Consider the following 15,488-nt stretch of genomic DNA (forward strand, 5'->3'; position numbering starts at 1 on the left):
TTTTTCATTATTGTTCTTGCTCTTTGAGTGAAGCCTGTTACTCCAAGAAAAGCAGCTGAACTTGTTGGCAATGGTAACATTCAAGCTTTTAAGAGAAAAGTACAAATGTTAAACTTTTATACCAACAGTTTTCCCATACTTAAAGATGTTTCTAAATAGATTGAAATATGATCTTTTAATATTAAATAAACTTGGAAGACTTGCATAACTTGGTGAAACACTATGTTCCAAAATGACCAACATATCATGCTATAAAATCATGCATGGGTAAAAGATTCATTCAAAGTGCAAAATGAACCAATGTACTGTAATATAAAAGAGTACAAAAAGTGCACTGATACTGTTTAAGATTTCCCCTTGGAACTTTAAGAAATTACTACTTGCTGCGTTTGGGTGAAGGATCAAAGAAGAACACCATAGTTATCTAAACAGGTCAAATAAGTACTTCTCATTTTCCCAACAACATTATCTGTGTGAAGCCTTATTTTCTTCATATACAAAACTTCAACCAAAACAACATACTGAAACAAACTGAAAGCATAAAAAATATGACATTCCATCTGTATTCTATCAAGTTATACAATAAATGGATTTACAAAAATGTAAAATAATGCCACTCTTCTTTACTAATTTTTTGGAAAAGTCATTTTCTTTTTTTTAATATTTATTTTTTAGTTTTGGATGAACACAATATCTTTATTTGTTTATGTGGTACTAAGGATTGAACCCAGTGCCTCACGCATACTAGGCAAGCGCTGTACCACTGAGCCACAACCCCAGCCCCTGGAAAAGTCATTTTCTTAAATGTTTCTGTTAATATGCCATGCACTTATGACTGATATTTTAATAGATTAAATAATTTTTAAGTTTAATTTCTAATACAGTAAATATCCATAGATAGAACCCACATCAACAAAATCTTTATGGAATTCTCAATGATTTTTAAAAGTGTAAAAAAAAAGAGTCCAGAGACCTGATATCCACTAATTTATATAAAACCTTACAAAGCCTCTAGCTAGGTACTTCACATCCTCTGTCACTTATAATCTTGTTAGACTAAGAGAGAGTGAAGGATAACACATACATTACATATTTTACAATGTACATTATAATATAGGTATATTTCTAAATAGTAAGTTTGGAAAGGCTACTTAAGAGTTAATTCAAGGGGCTGGGTTCTGGCTCAGAGGAAAAGCACTAGCCTAGCATGCATGAGGCACTGGGTCGATCCTCAGTACCACATAAAAATAAAGATATTGTGTTCACCTACAACTAAAAAATAAATGTTAAAAAAAAAAGATTGATTCAATGGCTGGCTGGGTTTGTGGCTCAGTGGCAGAGTGCTTGCCTCACACATGTGAGGCACTGGGTTCCATCCTCAGCACCACATAAAAATAAATATAAAATAAAATAAAGGTATTGTGTCCATCTACAACAAATATTTTTAAAAAGAAAAAAAATTAATTCAAGCAGGTCCTGAAAGAAGGTTAAGACTGACTCATTCCAGACAAAATCTCTGCTTGAACAAGAGTAAAGAGAAGAATGGGCACATGTTTAGGGAACAGATCATTGAGGCTAGAGCATAAAACAACAGAGGTATGAAGAACGTTGGGGTAGAAAAGTGGATGAGATGAGATGAGATCACAAAAGATTTCACATTTCACAAGAGTCTGGATTTTATAATGTATTTATAAAGGGCTAAAGGAGATTCCTATTGAGAAGAAGAGTACTACAATCAGTTCTTCTTCGAAATATAATCTTATCGGCAATGCACAGGATAGACTGTATATTGAGAAAGACAGTTGAATATAGGGAGATGCCAAATAAAGAAAATATGGAAATATAAAAAAAAAAAAGGAATAATGAGGTCTGCACTCTGTGAGCATACAAAGTGAAGAGGACTCTGCCAGAGGCAGAACAGGGTTAGGCAAATGACACAATCTACCAAGTAAAGAAGGAAAAAGGTAAATGCACGTTCTGAGCAGAAACCCTCTAGCGCAACAGCGGTTTCCTGCAGGAAGCAAAAGATGCATTTCTGAAAGAAGAACACTTTGGTGGAATGTGTGAAGTTTCAAGGTATCAGTTTGGAAATGTTGGTCGAGATGATACATAAAGGAATTTTGGGAAAAATCTACACAGAGATGAGGGTTTGAACCATGGGGCTGATATAATGATCAAAAATAGAACAGAGTGAGTACAGCAAAGTGCCAAATACAGGATTGTATAAGTACATGAACAGCAAAGGCATGGGCAGAGGAAAATAAATAGCAAAAATAGAAAAGAAAAAGTCAGAGACCTGCAGGAGTTCAGGAACACAGAAGTTAGAAGGAAAGAGTTAAGGAGAATTAGTTGGTCGACAGCTGAGTAAGTTGGAAAAGAAAAGTGATCTAAACAAGGCCACTGGGTCTATTAATTAAGAGTTTACAGAGAAGTCATTGTTAAGTGTTCAGGGATAGAACACAGATTCAATGAATCTGGGATGAAGGTCTGGTTAGCATATTAGGTACAGAGAATATTTTATCCAGTACTACATGAAAATGTTTTCTAAATAATAGTTGTCTTTTTCACCTATAACAATTTCTACATAAGTTATCTCTAAAATTTCTCTATTTTCAGACAATCTATTTCAGTCATATAAAATACTGATTTTAGCACAACCAGGACACTAGCATTTGCCTAATCAATTTTGCAACACAAAGAGAATCTACTACTATGCTGAACTTCTACCTACTGCTTCAAAGAATAATATTCTACTGTAGGTAAACCTACTAAAATATATTTTAGTGAAAGTTCAACAAATAAAATTTATTTAAGAAAAAAACTATTACTCAATTCTTTTTTTATGTGAAGAAATATGTGAAAATATATATTTTCTAATCATTATATACAAGTATAATGCTCCATTAAAAATATGGAAAAACAAAAAATATTTTATTAGTATAATCTAGAAAACAATCATTTGTCTTACAAAAAGATTCTTTCTCTTACAAAAGAAATCATCAGGGCTGGGGATATAGTTCAGTTGGTAGAGTGCTTGCCTTGCATGCACAAGGCCCTGGGGTTCAATCCCCAGCACCACACACACACACAAAAAAATCATCATTAGGATCCTTTAATAAATATGTGAAGTTTCCCATGATAGTAAAATATTATAATTCAATTCATTATTTAATTTACACACAAAACTTCACATGAATACTTTTGCTTAAAGAATACACATCAAGTAGGTTATTAAAATGGGTACTTTTGGGGTTGTGGCTGTAGCTCAGTGGCAGAGCACTTGCTAGCATGCGTGAGGCACTGGGGTTCAATCCTCAGCACCACATTAAAATTAAAAAACAAACAAAATAAAGGCATTCTGTCCATTTACAACTACAAAAAAATTTTTAAAAACTAAAATGGGTACTTGTAAGGAATGGCTTCAACTCTGCATGTCCAAGGGGCTCTGCTCTCTTGTCACCTGCAGGGGAGTCTGAAGCCCTTGGGTAAAGCAGAAATCTGAGGGCATTCTAGACCCAAGAGGAAAGGAGCTGTCTACCTTGGATCTGAAAGTGGGCAACAAATACATGAGTGTCATGTTTTTATCATCCTTTTTATAGATACATAAAGACAAGAACAGATTAATACTTAAGAAATTTTTCAAAATTCTAAGTCTTAAACATCCTCACACACACACACACAAAAAAAGGAATTCAATTCTAAATTAGGCAAAGATTCTGGAGCCAGAACACCTGAAGGCATCTTTCAGCTCTGTGTCTCACGACTTCTGTCACTTTGGCAAGTTACTTAGACCTCTGCTATCCCCACTGTAAAATGGGATCATGAGAATAGTCACCTCACACGATCAGTGTGAGAATCATGGGAGAAAATGACTGCAAGACACTCAAGTAGTGACATATCACTGACCCTCAAGAATAGTTAGAAGTGTACTTAGATAACATTAGATCATTCATTCATGTATATCATCACAATATACTACCACTACTATTATGGTTTGGATATGAGGTGTCCCCCCAAAAGCTCACGTGTGAGATAAGACAAGAAAGTTCAGAGGAGAAATGATTTAGGTTATAAGAGTCTTAACCCAATCCGTGAATTAATCCCTGATGGGATTAACTGGGTGGTGGCTAAAGTGGTAGGGTGTGGCTGAAGCAAGTGGTTCATTGGGGGCGTGGCCTTGGGATATATATTTTGTATCTGGAGAGTGGAGTCTCTCTACTTCCTGTCATCATGTGAGTGGCTTCCCTGTGCCATGCTCTTCCACCATGATGTCCTGCTTCACCTCAAGCCCTGAGGGAAAAAGCCTGTGTCTATGGATTGAGACCTCTGAAACTGTGAGCCCTCAAATTTTTCCTCCTCTATAATTGTCATGGTGGGGTCCTTTAGTCACAGCATTAAAAAAAAGCTGACTAAAGTAACCACAAACTCATTGGACATAAACTTCCAGTGTTCAACCATGTGATTAGTTGTCTGTGTACCCTAAAACTAATCTAGGAATCTAATGCTCCCTTGCTTAGACATGAAATAAATTTTGTGTATTCTTTTTCCTGTTTAGAAAAATTGATAGTTATCTATGTTAAGGTTATAGGCCAAACACTGGATCCTAGAGAACAGGATCAAAGTCCATAACATTCTAGACCAGTTCCAGAAACACACCTTTAATAAATAATAGCCCATTTTCTGCTGAACTAATGTCACTATATACAACCACTAAGCTATCTTTATCTTTGTTAGAGACTTATTAAAATAGTTAAATTCTCAGCAACTTAGCAAGACCCTTGTCTCAAAAAAATAAAAAAAAAGAGCTGGAGATGTGACTAAGTGGTTAAGCACCCCTGGGTTCAGTCATCAGTGGTGGTGCACACCTGTAATCCCAGCGATTCAGGAGGCTGAGACAGGAGGATCTCAAGTTCAAAGCCAGCAACAGTGAGGCGCTAAGCAACTTAGCTTGACCCTGTCTCTAAATAAACTACAAAATAGGGCTGGGGATGTGGTCAGTGGCCAAGTGCCCCTGGGTTCAATCCCTGGTAACCCTCCCCCAAAATTTAAATATATAATAAAATAAAATAGCTAAATTAAACAACTAGTTTATAAATTTCTAATTTATCTGCCTTCTCTTCCAAAACAGGAACTTATCAGTAAAATTTATTGCTATTAAATATAAAATTCTGGACTGGGGTTGTGACTCAGTGTTAGAGAGCTTTACTACCATGTGCGAGGTCCTGGATTTGATCCTCAGCACCACATAAAAAATAAATAAATAAAGGTATTGTGTCCAACTACAACTAAAAAAAATTTAAAAATATACACATATAAAATTCTGATTGAAATAAATATTTTTTTACTAGTTTCTAAAATACCTGTAGTAGTCAGGCATGGTGATACATGCCTATAATCCTAGTAACTGAGAAGGATGAGGCAAGAGGACTGGGAAGGCTGAGGCTAGAGGATATCAAATTCAAGGGCAGCCTCAGTAACTTACTGAGATCTTGTCTCAAAATAAGAAAGAAAGAAAGAAAGAAAGAAAGGGAAAGAAGGAAGGAAGGAAGGAAGGAAGGAAGGAAGGAAGGAAGGAAGGAAGGAAGGAAAGAAAGAAAGAAAGAAAGAAAGAAAGAAAGAAAGAAAGAAAGAAAGGCGGGCAGGGGATGCAGCTCAGTGCTCTTGGGTTCAACCCCTAATTCCAATAAATAAATAAACAAACTATGAAAACTGCAATGACATCTAGTCATATGGTCAAACTCATTTAGTTTCCATCCTTTTTCCTCCTCCCAACACCTAATAGAAAATCTCCCTTAAATTAACATAAACCTCCTCAACTAGCCATTTGAATACATGGTAACTAATTTTATACTTTCCATTCTCCATCATTTTAGTGGCCAACATAAACCATGGCTTTGTTTGAAATATCAAGCACCATCATAATAGATAAATAAATCATCTTGCTCTTTTAATCTCGAAGATCAACAATGATGAACAGGAAAGGCAGAAAAAACTAACACATTCCTCTTCAAAACATGCATAATTCTTTGTTCTTTCCCCAAATACCAAGACCAAAAGGAAAGATGGCAAATCATGCCCACAAACCAAAACACAGCTGGTTCATCTAATTTTAGAAAAAAAATAACAAGGAAGAAGAGAAAAGTTTTCTCTGAAATAACACAGTCCTCAAATCAGGGAAATTCAAAGAACATAATACAGAAAAACCAACAACCTCAATTTTTTCCTGAGAGGTACTAGTTATATCAGTATCAAATAAAAATAAAATGCTTTTAGAATATCCCACAAAAGTCTGAAGTCTCCTTTTTAAAAAATAAATAAAAATCCCACTTACACAGAAAATATCTAAGTATAATACAAAGACAGGTATTATTTGGTTGATTCCAAACCGGTTTCTCATTTTCAGCATACTCTTTTTCTTTCTTTCTTTTTTATTGGTGAATTATAATTATACATAATAGAATTCACTGTCACTTATTTGCACATGCACACAATATAACAATATAATTTGGTCAATTTCATTCCCCAGCACTTCCCCTTTTCCTCTCCTCCTCTCTCCCTCTGGTTCCCTTACTATATTCTACTGGTCTCCCTTCTATTTTCATGAGATACCATACTCCTCTAAAAAAGACAAGCTGAGAAACACGTATTTTTTAAAATCTCAATTATAACATTCACAATGAGTTATCCTTTATTTTCATGCTAAATTCTCATTGCCAGATGTTTATTTGATTAATTTGTTCAACCCTTAATTTGCAATAGGGCTCTGCCTTTTCTGGAAGATGGAAACCAGTTCTTATACTTCTTTTTCCCTGAAAACCACAAGAAAAGGAGAAATATATATGCATATAATCTAATTGTTTTGGGAGGAATACCACTTATATATAGCATCCTTCATGCTATCTCTTTAAAGAAAAAACCCTTTCTACCAAGTAATCAATCCAGAACAATGAACATGAACTTTTCACCAGCATTAGTATTAACTAGGGGTTGGGAATGTAGGTCAGTGGTAAAGTATATGCTTAGCATGTACTTAATTTAATCACTAGCATTAAAAAAAAAAGAAGTAGTTAAGGGGTTGGGATTGTAGTCAGTGGTAGAGCACTTGCCTAGCACGTGTGAGGCACTGGGTTCGACTCTCAGCACCACATAAAAATAAATTTTAAAAAGTTATTAGAAAAAGTTAGTTGTTTTTAAAAAAAGGTAAAATTGGCATTTGCAGAAGACAACTAAACAAATAAATTGCAACACATTTATATAGAAATTTAATGTGTCCTCAAAAGAACTTGGCGAAGACAAACAATTATTTCATAAGTCTTACTCCTATTAACTTATTACATCAACACTATGTTTTGGTATTTTTGTTATCAAAAATATCCTGGTGAATAGGAGGTATAAATTCCAGAATGCAAAGAAATTTTCTTGCCAATTTTTTAAAATATTAGTCATTAAAAAATTTTCTAATGAAAACCATTTATTATTCTATTAAAGAAAACAGAATAAAATTTTCTTTATTTCTAACAAAGAAAATTTCAGAAAACCTCAAAGTATGATGATTTATAAATACCAATGCTTTATGTTAATAGACCTAGATTGTTTCTCATTGAGTCATATAAAGTTCTTAAAACAATTGATTATATAAGAAAGTGGATAAACTATTTTATAAAAGCAAGCATGTGACAAGTAGTCCCAAGCGTCTCACAGACATATCACAATGCTAAAAGAGATTTAAAATGCACCAAGGATATGGCACAGATTCCCAAAGGTCCTAATTAATATCCTAGTTAGCCTCCATTTGCATCACCACATCTTTATCCTGCTTTTACCCTGGAAAGAGGAGCCTGTCATCACTTGGACTCCTGAGCTGGGTTTCAGGAATTGCAGTCACTGGTCAAGTCCTAAAAGAAGAGGGAGAAGGAGGTCAAGGAACCTCCTCCTGCTTCCTGAATGCCTCCAAGCCACAGCTCCCACAGCTCTCCTCTGCAAGGCCAGCTCTCAGTTCTGCTTATCTCTGGAGAATTAATGGCTTCTTGCTGTTGCTAGTCCCTAGGTGCTTTGACACTTGTTTTTTCCCTGACCTCTGCAGTCTCTTCACTTGAACCCTCAAGGAAGAAATCTCTTCCCAGTTAGTATTTTGCCTGATACAACTAATACCAGATCTGTTTATTCAACAATACCCTATCTAAAGAAATTCAATTAAAACTTTTTAAAAGTTCTTAATATCTATACAACCACAAATTTACATATTATGATATTTGTATAATAGTTTATTAAACATAAGTAATTTACTTTCAAACTAAGCTGGTTAATAAGCTGTTAACAATCAGTATCATTTAATTTAGGTGAAATTTAACACAGTGCTGTCCTCTCAATATGATTGCTATAAACCCCAAATAAGTTTAAAAAAACATCAAGAGATGTTAACTGATATTTCACTTCCTTCTACCAGACACTGACTAGTTAACCCAAGAGATTTGTTGTTATTGTTGAAGTCTCCCAAAGCACTCAGAAGGAATAAAAGGTTTAAGCCAATGGTTCTCAAATTTTGGTAAGCATATAAATCAACAGGGAAGCTTGTTAAATGTTAATACGCAGGCCCCACCCACACCTTCCTATATTTCTGCCAGTTCCCCAAGTAATTTTGACATAAACCTAAATTTCAGAAATACTTAACAATGACCAACTTAAAGATTCTCTACTATATTGTTGTTGTTTCTTGTTTCTTTTGGATAAAAACTTCACATTAAACATGGCAAAAAGCAACAATCTACAGGGGCATTCTGAACCATTTTTGGTCTAGACTGCTGCCAATTCTAGAATCACAAAGACAAGCAAATTCAGATCTGAAAAAAAAAAAAAACAGTAACGTAACAACAATAATGTACATTAACTATGTGCAAGGCAGTGTGATATGTGCCCTATCTAATTCAATCATTCGAAGAACCACAGCAGATAGGTAATACTGTTGCCACCATTTTATTTAATTTATTTTTTATTTACATATGACAGCAGAATGCATTACAATTCTTATTACACATATAGAGCACAATTGTTCATATCTCTGGTTGTATACACAGTATATTCACACCAATTCGTGTCTTCATACCTGTACTTTGGATAATAATGATCATCACATTCCACCATCATTAATAACCCATGTCCCTTCCCTTCCCCTCCAACCCCTATTGCCTCCATTCTACAGATGAAAAAGCTGAAACCCAGAGTGGCAAAAATCAAGACCCACTTAGGTATGCCTGTCCTCTTACCTATGAACCAGACATCTGTACTTAAATGCAACTCTGGAGCTCCAGGGCTGTAGACCAAGCAGGGTCTTGTCAAACCCCCTCCAATTTCCATCACTCATCCAGCAAGTTCTCAGGACTTACCCCACCTCCCACCTTTCAGTTCTTCACTTATAAGACCTGTCTCACATAGTAGAACCAGAAATCTGTGCTGAGTTTTTCCCCATGAGTATTTACTGCATACTAAGTACAGGAGGGATTTGAATTCCAGTGATAGCAAGTGATGGCTATGATCTTGCAAATTTAACATCTCTGCCTAAACTTCCTAAACTGTAAAAAAAAGGGCTTTTTTTTATAATGCCTCTTATGTCTCTGAGGTGACTTAGTAATTAACTGAGCTAATATACATAAGATAATTGCTTGGCACTATATCTGACACATAGCAAAAGTTGAATAAACAATAGATACTATTAAAATTATGCTTTGCCAACCCTTTCTTACCCTTACAACATCAACACAAGCCCAAGGTCCCATTTATTTTCTCTTAGCCTTGTTTCCTGAAACTGTGATAAATAATGAAACATACTTATTTATCAGGAGCAGGATGGTAACAGTGCTATAATCCAACAGAGGCACCTACAGCAGACAGCTGACAAGCAGGATATTTTAGAGAAAATAAGTCTTTCAACAGTCTTAAAACTGTACCACTTTGACAACTGTCTATTTCTCAACTTTAAGGTCAGCCCTGTTGATTACATACCAGTATGAAGAGTCTATAATTAACTTAATTCAAAACAACAATAAAATGTCACTCAGCACAAGGACTTGGTCTTACTCACTGTATCCCAGCATTCAGAATAGTGTCTGAGCTCTGGCAGACACTTAAATATGTTTTAAATGAATGAAGGAATAAAGTATCCATCATAGACACAACTCAACTCTTAATTGAGTCCTTACAAAAAAAGTCATAATCAGCAGATCAGTTCTAATACGCCAAGTAATCAAAGTTGTTCTTAAAATTTATCCAGAACATTTTTCTCCTTTTTTAACTAACTGATTTTAGTTAACTAATTTTAATTAGAAAAGCTAATTACCAATCTTAGTCCATCAGTCTACTAAAAACATTAAAGTAGGGGCTCAGTGGTAAAGCGCCTGCCTAGCACACATTAGGCACTGGGTTCTATCCTTAGCACCACATAAACATAAATAAAATAAAGGTATTGTGTTCAACTACAACTAAAAATATATATTTTTTTAAATTAAAGTAGTTGGGCTGGGGTTGTGGCTCAGTGGTAGAGCGCTCTCCTAGCATGTACAAAGCCCTGGGTTCAATCCTCAGCACCACATAAAAATAAATAAATAAAATAAAGGTATTGTGTCCAACTACAACTAAAAAATAAAATATAAAAATAAAATTAAAGTAGTTCCATAAATGATGTGTCATGCCCATCTCCTGCCTTCTATTAAAAACAAACCTGTTACAAAATTTAGTGATCCTGATTTTTTAGAACTTCTTGAACTATCTGAGTTAAAGACATAAAATGAAATAAGTCACTGCAAAAAGACTAATAATCCTAACAAACATAGGAAGTAGAGAAGTATAGGGGGAGAGCCTACTACTATGGCAGAAAAAGGTTCTATTCTCAGAGATGAATCAAAGTGGCTATATGACCTTGAGCAAGTTATTTAATTTTAAATAATGTTTAATGTTTTGAGTCTCCATTTTCTCATCTGTAGAACAGCAATAAATTTATTACATCTACTTCATCAAGTGTACATAAAATGATTTCCAAAACAATAAAATGTCATATAAATATAAAGGTATTAACTTTTGGCATAAACAATTTCAAGTTTATACATTTTTTTTTTTTTTTTTTTTGAGATGGAGTCTCACTATGTTGCCCAGCCTGGACTCAAATTATCCTCCTGACTCAGGCTTCCCGGGTACCTAGGACTACAGGTACGCACCACTGTGCCCAGCTCATCTTCAGATTTTAAATGGATTGTTTCAATTTACCTTCATATATCTTTGCCATGCTTCCTATTTTCTACACACAAAGATCTACCAGGGTAGGGAGGAACTTATAATCATTTATGAAACACAGTGGGCTATCACTAAATATTTGTTGAAAAAGATTCTCATCCACATATATTAGAAATCAAAATTCTACCACACAAAATATCTCACCTTGTAAACATTAGTCAGCTGGCTGCTTTCAAATAAAATAACAAGTAAGAACAAACACAAAAGATACCTGTGTTTTTGTCAGGAGTTTCCTTTGTGCACATTACTCAGCACAAATGTTAATATTCACCCTGTGTGAATATACATGGAAGGAATGTGCTTAATGTGCTTTAATGTTTTGGTTTCATCTGGCACATGCTTTCTGCACAGAAAACTACTTCCTCTCTTAATAAGAGCAAGATTTTTAAGGATGCCTGATTTCTTCTTTGGGTTTTACTTCCTAGGTTTCAGAACCCATGGGAAAAAAAATTTGGTGGATATAAGGTCATTTCTTAAACCATTATGTCATTCTTATACTGAACAATAAGAAAAAAACTTCAGTTTTGAAAACCTTAAACATAAAGATATTCTAATACTTATTTCTAACATTTGTGTTTTCATATTATTGCCAATACACTAAAATTCATCAAATAAAAACACAACTGTCTATTTATTTATTTATTTATTTGGTGCTGGGGATCTAACCCAGAACCTTGCCTTGTTCATGCTAGGCAAGTGCGCTACATGAAATAATTTCCTACATACATCAAGCTACATCCCAAGCCCCACAACTGTTTTAAATACAAAAGATCCTCATACCTCTGAACATTATATAATGCCTCAAAAATTGAATTCAAGCTTATGTACTCTAAGTCTTAATTACTTACCCCCCAAAAAAGTAGATGTAAGTGTCATAGATTATCTATTTATAATTTATATTAAGCCATTGGATAACAGTTTTGTATTTACATTTGAATGAGTATCCTGAGAAGCAAAATTCCTAGTAGTTCAAATAAGGAAACAACCTGCAAAATTAACCACCAAATTCAGCAGTCCATTTTTCTATTCATTTATCTAGCTATACTTTACTGCTGTAAAGTATGGCTCCTAATTTCTTACAAAAGAGGGGCTTTATGTGCTCAATTTTGTCCTATTAGGGCTTAAGGGAAATTCGTGAAGTAAACAGGAACAATAAAAAAGATTTGTCCTAGGAGTGTATATAGGTGATGATTTAATGAAGACTTAAAACAGGTTCTCCTCTAAGATTAGCAAAAATTATGTAGAATTTTTTAATTAAGTAGTATTTACAAGATAGCTGCTACATTTATGAGCAACTATCTATCTCATTTGAGGACAATTTTAAAGTTCTATCTTAACCAGGAACATTATACTATTCATTTTGGCTATAATGAAATTCAATGTTTGATTACAGCCTAATTCTGATTCCCATCAACCTATCAAAATAAAAAGCACATAACATGTATAACATTCAGGAATTAGACAAGAGATGATAAGGCAGCATCCTGTCACTGTTCAAGGCTATAACCTTGAGAACTAAGAGACACAGAATTCTAAATTAGTTCCAGAACCACATTCATGGCCTGTCACATTGACTCCTGGGTGACTTCTTCAAACCTCCATACCAGTTCTGCAGGTTTGTTTCAACAGTTCACTAAGTGATCTGAAATCAAGGCAACCTGTTCTGGTGGATTGTCACAATCCAAAGACTCAAATAACAATCCAAACTTTGCCCCTCTTAAGCTACATGACCTTGAGTAGTATTTATTCTCTGAGTCTTAATTTTCTTCTCTGACCACCAATCTGGAAAATTACTTTGTATTGGCCTAATAAATGGATGAAAATCTTACACTACTAAAATCTTACCAGTTCAAAAAGTATTACCAACTATCTCATAATGGGGATCACAAACAAAACTGTATGAGATTTATTAAATTTTAATACTTTTTTCAATCTTTTCTTTTTAAATAAAATACTTTAATATAGAGAAATCAAAATTTCACAGAGGTTAGAAAATGGTGTTTTTTTGTTTTGTTTGAAATGCTGGGGATTAAACTCAAGGCCTCCAGCACACTGCAAGTGTTCCACTACTGAGCTAGACCTCAAGCCTGAAAACATTTTAAAACTAACATTTTACATATTAAAGATAGAGGTTGGACTACTAACAGAAGGCTATATATATTTGGTTCATTTTTTTAAATGTTTGAGTGCTTATATTTATTTAAACCTCAGATGGTCAAAATCTTTAAGCCTTTCTAAAGAAAGCTGCATTTTAGAACCCAGATACAGCCCAGATGTCTAAACAATGGGCTACATGATACACCACAGACTCCAGGCAAAGTCACAACAGGATGAGAAAAGAGCCTTCAGCCTCTCTCAGATTTCCTGGTCACTGTTATTTTAAAACTTGATCACATAAACACAAACAGGGAAAAATCCATTTCAGATAAGCTACATAGGTTATGGTTTATGATCTTTGTTTTTAATAAACTGCATTAAATATTATAACTTAATTTTTCTTATTTATGTTTCTAGGCTTTAATAAAGAATAAATGTATATTATAATACCATATAGTTTTATATACTATGTGACTTTTAATCATAATAATCTTTTAACAATCATGCTTCTATTTCTGTCTATTACAATCAATTTTTGAAAACAGGGCTAGGGATATAGCTCAGTTGGTAGAGTGCTTGCCTTGCATGCACAACGCTCTGGGTTCAATCTCCAGCACCACACAGACACAGATACAGATACACACACACACAGACACACACACACACAGACACACACACACAGATGTAACTTTAAAAGCTTAAAGAATAATATATAACATGTCACAAAGAAAATACAAATGCAATGAGCAAATCTGCATTACACTAAAATGACTCCTTTTAATACTGTGCATGTAACTCCTGTGAACTGAAAAATCCTCAAAATGAGCTGAAGTCAGCGAGCTATTCTGAACGGCTGTACTGTTTCAGGCTCTGGCTACAGCCCACTTTGCATTATTTGTGACGATTGCTGAAATTAATGCTAGAAGGCACTAAGGTAATTTTTTCGCTAAACATTTTCCAACTGGAAAACCACAACATGTATGAAGTTCAGTTAATTTGTACAGAAATGCTGTTTTGCTGCCAACCTTTGTACCATGACCACTACCAGTCCAAGTTCAAGATGCACATTTTATGGTGTGAAGATATTTCCAGCTAAACTTTAGGAGGTTTTAAAACTCTCAAACTCCAAAGATATTTTGACATATTGCATCTATATCACCAAAGCATAACAGCATGAAACTTTTATTCGGATGCATCATAGTCTACTAAGTTGGAGCAGTGTTCCTAACTATCCAATAATACTGATACATTAGGATTTAAGCATCTCTCTCCTACATAACAGTATGCCAGAGAAAATGTAATACGTCTTTTGAAACGGTAGGAAAATATTTCTGACACGGTTGTTCTAGCATTAATCGTGTCAAATTATTTCTTACTTAAAATGAAAACCCAAAGTTGGAGCATTTTAATCGGTTTAAGGCGTTCTTGGAAATTGATAAAGTTCTTGTTCAGGACCATATCCGTAAGTAAATACTCAAGGTACCGAACTACCTAAAGACTAAAAATACAGCTCTACAGAATCCCAACATGGTCTCCTACATGACTAAATTATTAATAGTATCATTCGATCTTCTCATCTGCAAACAAACCACACTCTTTCTGCACTGAATTTTAAGCGTGTTTACAAATGAGAAAATAAAACTATCACGGAGTGTTCAAGCGAAAAGTGGACACCTGAGTGCTCGGCTTCTACTTGGGAGCCAGAGAAGAAACAAAGGTACCTTGGAGATAATAAACCCATGAAAGAAGACTCTCATTGTCCTTCTGCAGAAACGAGAACCACCCGTGTCACCAAGGCGAGCGGCGCCGCCCGGGCCCTCCCATCACCTGCTCCTCCCGTCCTGGGACTCGGGAGGTGAGCCCAGCCTTCGGACCGGGGGCAGCGAGACGAGGCCCCGGAGCAGAGCCTGGCCCGGGCAAGCGAGGCGCCCCGCAGCTGAGGCAGCGCCACACTCACCCGCAAGGGAACGAAGGCAGGTGCGCGGTGGCAGGGCTACCTGTCGCCGGTGAGGCTGGAGGGCGTGGTGAGGGGTGATGAGGCTGAGGGACGAGGGCAACGACGCAGCCAGGCACCAGGACCGGGCGACGACGGCGGCCAGGCTGCACAC

At 35.3% G+C, this 15,488-nt stretch overlaps 1 protein-coding gene across 7 annotated transcripts in view; it reads right to left on the reverse strand.

The window, feature by feature from the left end:
* Positions 1-15,482, reverse strand: part of Myo6 (myosin VI) — a 142,682-nt gene extending 127,200 nt beyond the window's left edge. For 6 of the 7 annotated variants that reach the window (XM_048799906.1, XM_048799862.1, XM_048799822.1 and 3 more), the window contains exon 1: positions 15,338-15,482. The gene's annotated coding sequence lies outside the window, so the exon portion shown is untranslated. Of the gene's footprint in view, positions 1-15,101; positions 15,279-15,337 lie in introns of those variants that run through there. The other variant, XM_048799736.1, reaches the window with a different exon arrangement.
* Between the last annotated feature and the right edge of the window lie 6 nt (positions 15,483-15,488).

Source organism: Marmota marmota, unplaced genomic scaffold (genome assembly GCF_001458135.2).
Source record: "Marmota marmota marmota unplaced genomic scaffold, marMar, whole genome shotgun sequence".
NCBI classification, from domain to species: Eukaryota; Metazoa; Chordata; class Mammalia; order Rodentia; family Sciuridae; genus Marmota; species Marmota marmota.